Genomic DNA, 12,131 nt, shown 5'->3' with positions numbered 1-12,131 from the left:
TTCTCCCTGCTCAAGAACTAACTAGATCAGAGATGGGCCTATTGATGTCATTAACATGAGTGTTTGGGATATGGGCTATCTAGAAGAGAACACACTTTGTGATTCAAGGCCAGTTCAGCTTGAGTTTTAGAAGAATCTGAATTGCACATTCCTCACCCAAAACACTACACAGAGAGAAAATGTAGAACTGTCTAGGGTCAGGAGAAATCTTTGTCAGTCACTTTCTTTTAGATGCAATGTCTAGAATACCGTAAAAAATGTGAAAATTTGAGAAGCAGGAAAATACGATACATAATAAATAGGAAATGAAACAGTGACTAGTGGCAGATACACAGATGACCTAGACAGTGGAATCAACAGAAGTAGATTTTTAAACAAATACCATAGATATGTTAAGTAATTTAAAGGAAAATATGGATACAATGGTGAGGATATGGTGAAATTCAGGAAAAACTAAAAACTAAAAAAACAAAAAACAAATTCTAGGAATAAAAATGTAATATATAAAATAAAATACACTGTATAGGCTTAACAGACAAGTGAACATAAAAGAAATATCAATGAATTAGAAAACAGATCAATGGAAATTACTGATGCTGAAGCAAAAAAAAAAAAGGAAAAGAAAAATTGAGAAACCTAGGATAATATTGAGACAATATCATAGAATCTAGCATATAAGTAACTGTAGCTCCCAGAAGAAGGGGAAACAAAAATGGGGCTGAAATACATCTGCAGAATAATAACCAAAATTTGTCTAAATTTGGTAAAACAATAAAAAATTTTAAAAAATGTAAAACCAGTTCACATTTCAGGGGAGGTCAAGACTGAAGTAAAATAAATATAAAGAAAAAAATAGATAGGCCTGTCATAGCCAAACTGCTAGATCAAAGATAAAGCCAATTTTAAAATCAACTAGAGGGCAGTGTGACAGTGGCTCAGTGGCAGAATCTCACCTGCCATGCCCAAGACCCAGGTTTGATTCCTAGAGCTTGCCCATGCAAAAAAAAAAAAAAAAAAATCAATTAGAGGAAAAAGAAATTTTACATGTAGGGGAACAAAGATAAGAAAAGCTGCTGACTTATAATAAAAGCAATGGAAGCCAAAGACACTGCAAGAGCATTTCTAAAGTGCTAAGAAGAAAAAAAAAGTCTAATATTGTGAAGTTTTGAGGGAAAATTATTAAATAAAAAAATCAAGTTACAGAAAATACAAATGTTCATTGGTGTAAAAATATCTGTTTGAGTTCCTGCTTTCAAATTTTTGGGGAATATACAAAGAAGTAGGATTGTCACATGACCTATACACTTGAAAATGGTTAAAATGGGAAATTGTGAGTTGTGTGTGTATATATATATATATATATATATATAATTAAAGGTTGTAAAAAAAGAAAATATAAATGGTATAATTCCATTGTTTTAAAATAAACATTAAAAAGATTTATATTGCTAGGTATTACAAAATTATAATTTTAATTCTAATGATCTTAATTAGTTCTCTTTCATTCATGACTTTTTATTTCATAATATGTTTTTGTTTTAGGAACACAGAAATCTTTCTTATATCCCTAAAATATCAATTATACATAAGTTAAATTATGACAGCTTTATAAGATCTTCCTCAGGCATAAGTTTTCTTATCTTTTGGGCTTCTTATTTCTGTTTTTATGAATTGTTGTTTCTCAAGTATTGTGTGACTATCAATTATGAGTTCATCTTTGTTGCTGATATTTTTGTTTTAATACCCACTGCCTCTAGGTTTGGGCTTGAATTGATGCTGGACAAGATATACAATCAGAAATGTGTGATACTCTGGTTGTACATGCTTTCCCTCCAAAGCACTGTTCTGTTCGAGATGACAACCCCACCATTGGTACTTGGTTATTGGGAAGTGATGCGGTAAATGAGTCTGGTAAATCAGTCGAGCTGCTCACACTGAAGAAACCTTAACTAATGCATTTGCTGGTCTCCCTTAATGTCCTTTCAGTTTCTAAAAGCTTTGGTAGTGGGTGCCCTTGGTCATGGGCCCACTGTTGATTATATTATTCCTCTCCATTGTCATTCTAGGCTTCTGTTTTTCCCATTTTTTCTAATGTTGTCTTTGCTCAGTTTTTTAGATATTTCTTATTGTTTCAGGAATGCAAAGCATTTAATTAAAATGTGCATCTTTGAAATATATATATGATGTCTGTGTACATATCTGTGAGACAGCTCTCATCTGTACCCAGACACAGAGACTCAAGCCCACAGGGACCCATGACAAAATAAAAAATAGATAAAAGGAAAAAATCTAATACATCAGTGCTTCAAAAGACTTTGCTCAAAGGGAGAAAAGGTAACTGGTTCAGTGGGAGAAAATACTTGGAAACCACATATCTGATAATTTTTCCTTTTTTTTTTTTTTGCATGGGCAGGCACCGGGAAACAAACCCGGGTCTCCAGCATGGCAGGCAAGAACTCTGCATGCTGAGCCACCGTGGCCTGCCCTGATAGTGGTTTAATTTCTGAGGAAGTGCCAAACCATCCTCCACAGCGGCTGTTTCACTTTAGATTCCCACCAGCAGTGAATAAGTGTTCCAGTTTCTCCACATCCTCTTTGACACTTGTAGTTGTCTGTTTAATATCAGTCATTTATTGTAGTTTTGAGATGATATCTCATTGTGGTTCTTTAGAAATCCTACAACTCAACAATAAAAAGACAAACAACCCAATTAAAAAACAGGCAAAGGATATGATCAGACATTTCTCCAAAGAGGAAATACAGATGGCTAAGAAGTACAAGAAAAGATGCTCAGCTTCACTAGCTATTAGGGAAATGCAGATCAAACCACAATGAAATATCATCTCAAAACTATAATAAATGCCTGATATTAAACAAACAGACAACTACAAGTGTCAGAGAGGATGTGGAGAAACTGGAACACTTATTCACTGCTGGTGGGAATCTAAAATGAAACAGCCGCTGTGGAGGATGGCTTGGCACTTCCTCAGAAATCTAAGAAAGAGTCATTGTTGATGACTCAGCAATCCCGCTCACTACTCGGGATATACTAGGAAGATCTGAAAGAAGGAACACAAGCAGACATTTGCACACTGATGTTCATAGCAGCATTATTCACAACTGCAACAAGTTGGAAACAACCCAAGTGTTCATCAACAGATGAATGGACAAACAAAATGTGACATAATCATACAATGGAATATTCATTCAGTAGTAAGACAGAATGAAGTCCCCAAGTATGCAACAAAATGGATGAACACTGAGGACATTCTATTAAGTGAAATAAGTCAGACACAAATTGGCAAATATTTTATGATACCACTGATATGAACTAATTATTATATGTAAACTCTTAGATACAAAATATAGAATACAGGTTACCAAGACAGAGAATGACGCTAAAGAATGGAGAGAATTTGTTTCATATGTGTAGAATGTTTAACTAGGGTGAACTTGAACATTTGGGAATGGGCAGAGGTGATGACAGCACATTATTGTGAGAAATTAACAGCGCTGAATGGTGTGTGAGTGCGGTGGAAAGGGGAAGTTTAGAGTCATGTATATCACCAGAAGGATAGCTGGAGGCTAAAACTTGGTAATATATAATACAGTGAATCTTGTGATGGACAATGCCCATGATTAACTGTACAAATATAAAAAAGTTCTTCCATGAACTAGAGCAGATGTACAACACTATTATAAGGAGTTGATGATGGAGGTGTATATGGGGAAAGTGTCCCTATTGCAAACTATGAACAATAGTAAGCAGTAATACTTTAGTACTCTTTTAACAACAGTAACATATGATATGCTACATCAACACTATGAGTCAATAATAAAGGGGGGATAAAGAGTATGGGAGAATTAACGTTTTCTTTTTTTATTTTCTTTCTTTTCTGGAGTAATGAGAATGTTATAAATTTGATCACGGGGTAATATGCACAACCATGTGATGGGATACTGTGAACCAGTGATCGTATACTTTGGATGGTTTCTAAGCTGTGTGATTATACCCCAATAAAACTGCATTGTAAAAAGAGGAAAAATAAAAGATTATCACTGACGGCTCCATGAGCCAAAGAGTGTATATTTTAGCCACTTTTTATTTGAAGGTGAAGACTCTTAAGAGCCCAATTTCATCCAGTCTCAGTTTCAACTCCCCATGCAAGACCATAATATTATCTCTAAGTCTAGTATTACAAAAAACAGCAACCCTCACCACAGCCATTGTGCCACACATCTGCAACTTTATATTAGATATTTATTCCTTTGGTTTTCTTTACCTCTTTATTCTTGGCACCGGGGCTATTCATTTTTGTATGCATGTGAGCTAAATTATCTATTTGAAGAATGCTGGTTAAATTTATCCAGGTTTTCTAATTGTTTGCAGAAGAAAAGTTTTCAAGTGATCTAATTTGCCATTTTGCCAGAACCAAAACCAAACTGACTACTAAATTTCTTTTAAATTCAATGTCAGGATGTTTTTAAGTGTGGGATTTAATGAAGTAGTTGTACCTGGAACACAATGAGACATTTTATGTTTTTTTGTGTATATGTGAAAAGATATGTTTTAGTTTGTTTAGTTTGATTACTAACTTCTGTTCATTTGTGATTGCATAAAGTAAAGAACACTTGTAATGGATCCAAGTAGGTCTTTGAGTAAATCCTAATTTTCTCACTTCCTAACTGGCCTTAGGCAAATTATCTAACTTCTCTAAATCTTCCTTCTGACATCTATAGATGAATATATATATATATGAAAAGAATAACTATATTCGTAGGTTGTGATGTGTACTGAGACTAGGAATGGAACATGCCAGCACAGTTCAGTGGTTGACATATCAGTCATTTTTAGTTTCCCAATTCCTTCTCTTGAGAATGCCTGATTTTTGTTGCCATTCTTTTTTCCATTCTTCGTATATCTATGCTCTTCTCTCTCATCGTTGTAAATTATCTTTTCCTTTACTCTGCTGTTCAGGAAAGTTTCTCAAAATTGTGTTTCACATCATTGAGACAAGTTTCTGTAGGATTAATTCTGTACTTTATGTTCCTCTTCTTTACCTTAACTTTCTCCTCCTTACGGATTTCTATTATGCTTGGAAGATAGGATTTCTTGAATCCAATTGTATGTGGAAAAACGTTTGTTTTCAGCTTCCAATAATAAGTAATTCTTTCAGGCATGTGTTTTCTCTTAGTCATCAGTGCAGAATTGCAATTGCCTATATTTTACAATTGGCCCACATAGTTTTTTACCGTTGCTATTGTTGATGATTCAGCCTAGATTAAGGTAATTTAACATTTGGTGTTGATCAATAGACAGCGTATATGGGGGGGTGCAAGGGAAGTTCAGTGGTAGAATTCTCCCCAGCAATGTGGGAGACCCGCGTTCGATTCCCAGCCCATGCACTTCCCAAAAAAAAAAAAGCAAACAAACAAAAAACAAAAATTCAACAAATGGTGCTATAATAATGGGTTACTCACATGGAAAAAGAATGAAATGTGACCCCACCATATAGCATATAAAAAAAAATGTATGCATGTATATATAGTGTATATATATAAGTGTATGTGGTTTTCCCTTACCTCCAAATACTTAGCTCTTATGTAAAGTTGACATATAGTTTCCACAGAAATTCTGGCAGTAAAGCATACACTTACATCTAAGTAGCAAATTAGAAAAGTAATATATTGCAGTTGTAAAGAAGGCAAAGTGTGCGAGTAAGAAAGGTAAGGTATTAATTTTCTATTACTGTATAACAAATACTATAAATTTAACAGCTTAAAACAACACAAATTTATTATCACATAGTTTCTGTCGGTCATAAATCTGGGCATGGTATAGCTAGGTTTCCTGCTCAGGGTTTCACAAAGTTAAAATGGGGTACTGGGTGGTGCTGTAGTCTCATCTGGAGCTCAGGGTTCTCTTATAAGCTCCCCTCAGGTTTCTTGTGGTCGTAGGACCAAAGTCCCTGTTATCATATCAGCTATTGACTAGAAATTGTTTTCAGCTCCTGGAACCACATGGGATAGCTCACATGTATAATCTCCCTGATTTCAGGAAGGGCTACTCTCCTTTAAGGACTCTTCTTGATCAGGACAGGCCCGCTAAAATAATCTCTTACTTAGTAACTGATAAGAGTCTTTACTTGCATCTGCAAACCCTTCCAATCCCACTTTATCATCACTGTGGTAGTTAGATTCAGTTGTCAACTTGGCCAGGTGAAGGTGACTAGATCTACTGCTGTGGACATGAGCCAATGGCGTGTGTACCTCATCTCTTGCTGATTACATCTGCAGTTGGCCAGGAGGCATGCCTGCTGCAATGAATGATGTTTGATTTAATTGGCTGGTGCTTAAATGGGAAAGCTCAATGTAGCACAGCCCAAGCAGCTCAGCATACCTCCTCTCAGCACTCACACCTCAGCCCAGGTTTTTGGAGATACAGAAAGGAATCACCCCGAGGAAAGTTGTTGGAACTCAGAGGCCTGGAGAGAAGGCCTGCAGAGATCGCCCTGTGCCTTCCCACTTAAGAAGGAACCTCAGTTGAAAATTAGCTGCCTTTCCTCTGAAGAACTAACAAAATAAATCCCCTTTTATTACAAGCCAATCTGTCTCTGGTGTGTTGCATTCCGGCAGCTAGCAAACTAGAACAATCATCCATGGAAGTTTGAGTGCTTTATACCATCTCTAACTCTGACTCTTTTTCCAAACTGCTCTCTATTCCACAGCTGGAGTGATTTTATCAAAACTCAAATCTGATCATGCAACCCCAGTACTCCCACCTTTTCCCACTCTACCCCACCCCCACTTAAAACCTTTCAATGGCTTTTCACTGCTCCCAAATGCGAAACCTCTTAAATTGCCCAGAATGGTCTTGTTCTATTCAACTCAATATTTTCATCTTCTACTATTTCCTCTCATGTTGTGTCCACTCCAACTTCTCTGGCTATCTTTAATCCTGCCTAATCCCTGTGTGTGCCAGTTTAAAAGGATTATACACCCTAGAAAAGCCATGTTTTAATCCTGATCCATCTTGTCGAAGCAGTTGTTTCTTTTAATTCCTATTCAGCACTGTAGGTGGAAAGTTGATTAGATTACCTCCATGGAGATGTGGCACTCCCAATTGTAGGCATTAATTTTGATTAGAGGGGGATGTGACTCCACCCACTCCAGGTGGGTCTTGCTTAGTTTACTGGAATCCTTTAAAAGAGGAAACATTTTGAGAGAGCCAGGAGAACAAGAGCCCATGCAGCCAGAGACCTTTGGAGATGAAAAAGGAATATGCCCCTGGGAGAGCTTCATGAAACCAGAAGGCTGATGAGAAAGCTAGCAGACATCACCATGTTTGCCATGTATCTTTCCAGCTGAGAGAGAAACCCTGAACTTTATCGCCCTTTCTTGAGTGAAGGTAAACTCCTGTTGGTGCCTTAATTTGAACATTTTTATAGGCTTGCTTTAATTGGGACATTTTCGCAACCTTAGAACTGTAAACTTGCAACTTCATAAACTCCCCCTTTTAAAAGCCGTTCTGTTTCTGGTAAATTGTATTCCGGTAGCTAGCAAACTAGAACACCATGCTACCTTTCACCACAGGACTTTTCCCACGCTATCCAACTAGTGAGAACACTCTTATTTCTCCTCTTTGACCAGCAAACTGATATTATCCTTCATGTCTCTTCTTCAGGGAAGCCTTCCAAACTTCCCTAGCTATAATCAAATCTATGAATGATAATTTTTCATAGAACCACACACTTCTCACTTTTCTCAATTATGTTTTAAAATCCATATATAGCTTTAAATCTTTGATTAATGCCTTTCTTCTCCACTAGAATGTAACCCCAGGAGAACAGACATGTCCCTTTTTATTCCCAATGCCTAGCACCAAATCTGACCCACAGTAGATGCTCAATAAATACGCGGTAAATGAATAAATAAATTCCAATCAAAGTTACCACATGACTAAATTCATCCTTTTGGCCATACTGCCAGAAGTTGTTAATTATTATCCACATAAGCCACTGAAATTGGTCAGTGCTGGCACTCTGTTCTGTCTCAGATTCCTCCCCAACATCACTGGCAGTGGCCATCTGTACTTTTCATATTCGAGCATCCATTTACCTTCTTTCTGACAAACTCATCCTGATTTCCTATTGTGGAAACATGCCCTCTCCCACTTTCAATCCATATCTGTTGAACATGGTTTATCACAGCCCTAGCTCTAAGCTAAACCAATCTAAGCACTACAGTGATTGGTTTAGGAATGAGGGCATATAACCTAAGTTAACATAAACAGAAGAATAAAATTCTAGGACTTTTTGTTCAAACCATCAGTAAAGCAGACTCTCTCCTTGGTATATTTGCCTTTTTTTTTTTTTTTGGCATGGGCAGGCTCTGGGAATCGAACACAGGTCTCCAGCACAACAGTTGAGAATTCTGCCACCAAGTCACCAGTGCACAGCCATCTCCTTGAGATATTTGAATCTCAAACCTTAATTGTTATGTTATCCGGCCTTTCCTTGGCATGTATGGCTTAGCATTTTATTTAGCAACCTCTCCTGAATTCTAGGTTTATTTGATTTTTTTATTTGTTTATGTATGATAAAAACTAAAGAATAATAATAAACCTGTAGAGTAACTGATCAGTGTTCTGAAAATATTGATTTTCAAAACCTGCTGCTGGATGCATGGGTTAGAATGCCTGCCTTTCATGTGGGAGATCTGGGTTCAATTTCCGGACCATGCACCCAAACCAAAAAAAAAAAAAACCCTTGCTGCTTACTATATGTCATCAATGTCCAGACATTTAATATCAAGTCCTTTTGGAAATAGTTGTTTTCAGATGTCTTTCAGGGTCTAACTGTAAAAATATGATGATGTATAGTAACAGTTTTAGTTCATAGCTGGCAAAATGCAATATACCAGAAATGGAATGGCTTTTAAAAAGGGAATTAAGTTGCAAGTTTACATTTCTAAGGTCGTGAAAATGTTCAAATTAAGGCATCAAGGGAAAGATACCTTAACTCCAAAGAAAGGGTCAATGAAGTTCAGGGTTTCTCAGCTAGAAAGGCATATGACAAGGTCTGTTAGCTTTCTCTCCTTATTTCATAAGGCTTCCCTGGGGGCGTTTTCCTTCTGTTCCAAAGGCTGAGTTAGCACTGTTGGTTCTGGTGACTAAAACTTTTCCAAAATGGTTCCCTCTTAAAGAGCTCCAGTAAGCAACCCCACCTTGAATGGGTAGAGACACATCTCCATGGAAACCATCTAATCAAAAGTTACCACCCACATTGGGTGGGTCACTTCTCCATGGAATCAGTAAAAAAGATCCCACCAAGCCATACTGAATAAGGATTAAAGGATATGGCTTTTCTGGGATATATACTAGCTTTAAATTGGCACAGTAAGTATCTCAGAACACAATTATTTTAGTCATACCAGAAAATAATGAAGAGGGAGACATTTTTAAATTAAAAATTTTTTTGAAAATTTCAATTGTTATAATCCAACCTTGATTAATTTGTGGTTTAAAACAGAGAAAATTACTAATTTTGTGATAGTGATTCTAGATTATGTTTATGAGTCTAAACATTGTCACAAAATCATCCAGAATGTTTAAGAAATTCTAACCAAAGGTTGTGATGTCCTGGCAAATAGCCCAGCTTTGGCAGATGATTACATATTTATATATGATCAATAATCACTAATCTAAGCCCAAGATTGACGGTAAGTGGAGATTATTTAGGGGAGAAAAAGGAAATAAAAATGTGATTAGACTAAAGGTCACAAAAATTTTGAGTACTTAAGTACACAATTAGCACAAATCAGCTCAGAATCAACTTAAGAGAAACAAGAGGTATTTTAGATACAAACTAAATAAAGATTAAAAAGTACTGTGGTATAACAGAAGTTGATTTATTTTACCAGAGCTTCCAAAATTTGTATGAGCTGAGAGCCTAAAACTCAAGGTGTACAGGAAACAGATTAGAACAATTCCTTCTTCAGGGTGTGGGCTCAGAAACCCCAGCAAATAGGAAGCAAACATTTCTAAGCAGTATCAACCTTTATACTAACACTGGAGTTAACAATAAATGGGATTGTCAATTAAAGTCATAAAACTTTGAGAATCTAAAATATGGTGTTAGCATACAGTTCAAAACATATATATATATATATTTTTACATGGGCAGGCACCGGGAATCAAACCCGGGTCCTCTGGCATGGCAGGCAAGCATTCTTGCCTGCTGAGCCACCATGGCCCACCCTCAAAACATGTTTTAATACAAACATGTCTAAAGGAGTTACTTGGGAGTCATAGCAATTCACAACATGGGGCAATCTGTGAAAAATGAATAAAAATCATTATCCCTACCATTTCCTTGAAGATGAGGCCCTGAAATTATGAGAATCCAAGAAGAAAATAAGGGAAGTCCTTCTGTGCTAAAACAGAATGCTGATACTTAGAGCAGACATTTACAAATAAAATTATTTGCACTGTTGGGTAGGAGAACTGGCCAGTTAAATGAGGGGTGATGGTGGCGGTGGTGGTGATGATGATGGTAATGTTGGTGCTGCTGTTGCTATGGAGATAACCGGAATATTTCACGCAGGACAATTAAAGAAGATGCCTCTGAGCTAAGATCTGATGAACAAAATAGAAGAAAATTCTCCAGAGCAAGGGATAAGTGATGGAAGAAAATATATTTGAGAAATACTTGCCTTAAAAAATTTGACCATTAGATCCAGAGTTCAGTGCTTCAAGATCTTTCAGTATATCATGGATGAAATATGGATTTCACACTATGAGGGCAAGCAACACTTCAATATATGCAAGTACTATAAGGTGCAGTAATTATGGTCCCTAGAACTCTGAGAGGCTTGGGTAGCTGGCCTTGTAGAAACTTAGTATCCCAGAACCTAGTACACTTTCTCTGAAGATGAAAGATTTTAACAGCAAGGAGATTGATTACAGTTTACACCTTCAAGAGATGCTAGCATGAAACCTTCAATGAACAGCTTCAAGCTGTGAATGCGTGTTGATATGTGTGGTTTTATGTGTTGTCTGTTGATATAAGAACAGACATCTGTTGTCTTCTCCTGACCTGAAGCAAGATCCCATTACATTTCTGTGTGACAGCCAATAAAAATGAACCACTCTTGCCTTACAGGAAAGCATGCCATTTTCTCAGTATAGGATCAAATTCCCTATCCTATGGTAATAGAAACCAAAAGCTCAAACAACAACAGAAAAAAAAAACCCAAAAAGCTCAAAAGACTGAAGTATATACTTAAAAATGGTTAAAATGGCAAAAAAAAAAAAAAAAAGAACACATGACTTGAACAATTATTTTTTAAAAAGGCTCAAAATGTTCTGTGCTTCGAACAGGTATCTCTGCCCATTTTAGGCTTGCCACCCTGGCACATTTCAGGCTCGTGTCAAGTATTCTGCAATTCTGACATAATTGCAGATTATGCAATTCTTCCAATATTTAGAAGGGGATATATATATATAATCAATGTGGAGTCAGGAGGGTCATATTCTCAGTCACGTTGCTCTGGAGAGTAATTGATAAAGTGTAATCGAACCTTCATGAGCACTTGTTTTCTAGTAGCACGCCATCCTGAGTGTGCTACCAAATTATCTTTACTCGCCTTTCTCTAACACCTGGTTATAATAACCATCAAATTACATTTGGAAAATAAGAGAAAGAAAAATGTTTTAGTATATTCTTGAGTTGTTTGCAAATATATAGGAAAGTCTACCCTCGTAAAAAAGAACAACTTTGATATCCAATCCTCTTGTAGAAAGTGGTACATGTACAAAGGAGGGAGTAATGTCTACAAATGAAAATCTCAGCACCGACCTCTTTGCTAGCTAGGTACACTCTGGTGGTAGCAATTTACTGATGTGGGCGAAAGGGACCATATAAATCTGCTCTCTCTAGACTCTGGTTCTGTGGGTGATTCCCCATATCTTGCAAAGATCTTTGCCAGAAACCACCTTCAGAAACATAACATGGACATGGCTGAATGCTTCAAATCTTGGTTAATGATTAACCTTTTTCAAATTGGCTCTTTGTTGGTCTCCCAGGGCTTTCTATTTTTGTTCTCTTTAGCTTCTCTAAAAATTCAGGGGA

The 12,131-nt window shown here is 36.6% G+C and overlaps 1 protein-coding gene across 5 annotated transcripts in view; it reads right to left on the bottom strand.

Moving 5' to 3' along the window:
- The window catches only part of LOC143644635 (olfactory receptor 5M5-like), a 384,306-nt gene that overhangs the window by 322,218 nt on the left and 49,957 nt on the right, over window positions 1-12,131 (bottom strand). The gene's annotated exons all lie outside the window — the stretch shown is intronic.

The sequence above is a fragment of the Tamandua tetradactyla genome, chromosome 8 (genome assembly GCF_023851605.1).
Source record: "Tamandua tetradactyla isolate mTamTet1 chromosome 8, mTamTet1.pri, whole genome shotgun sequence".
Taxonomy (NCBI): domain Eukaryota; kingdom Metazoa; phylum Chordata; class Mammalia; order Pilosa; family Myrmecophagidae; genus Tamandua; species Tamandua tetradactyla.
This window is presented reverse-complemented; position numbering and strand designations above follow the sequence as displayed.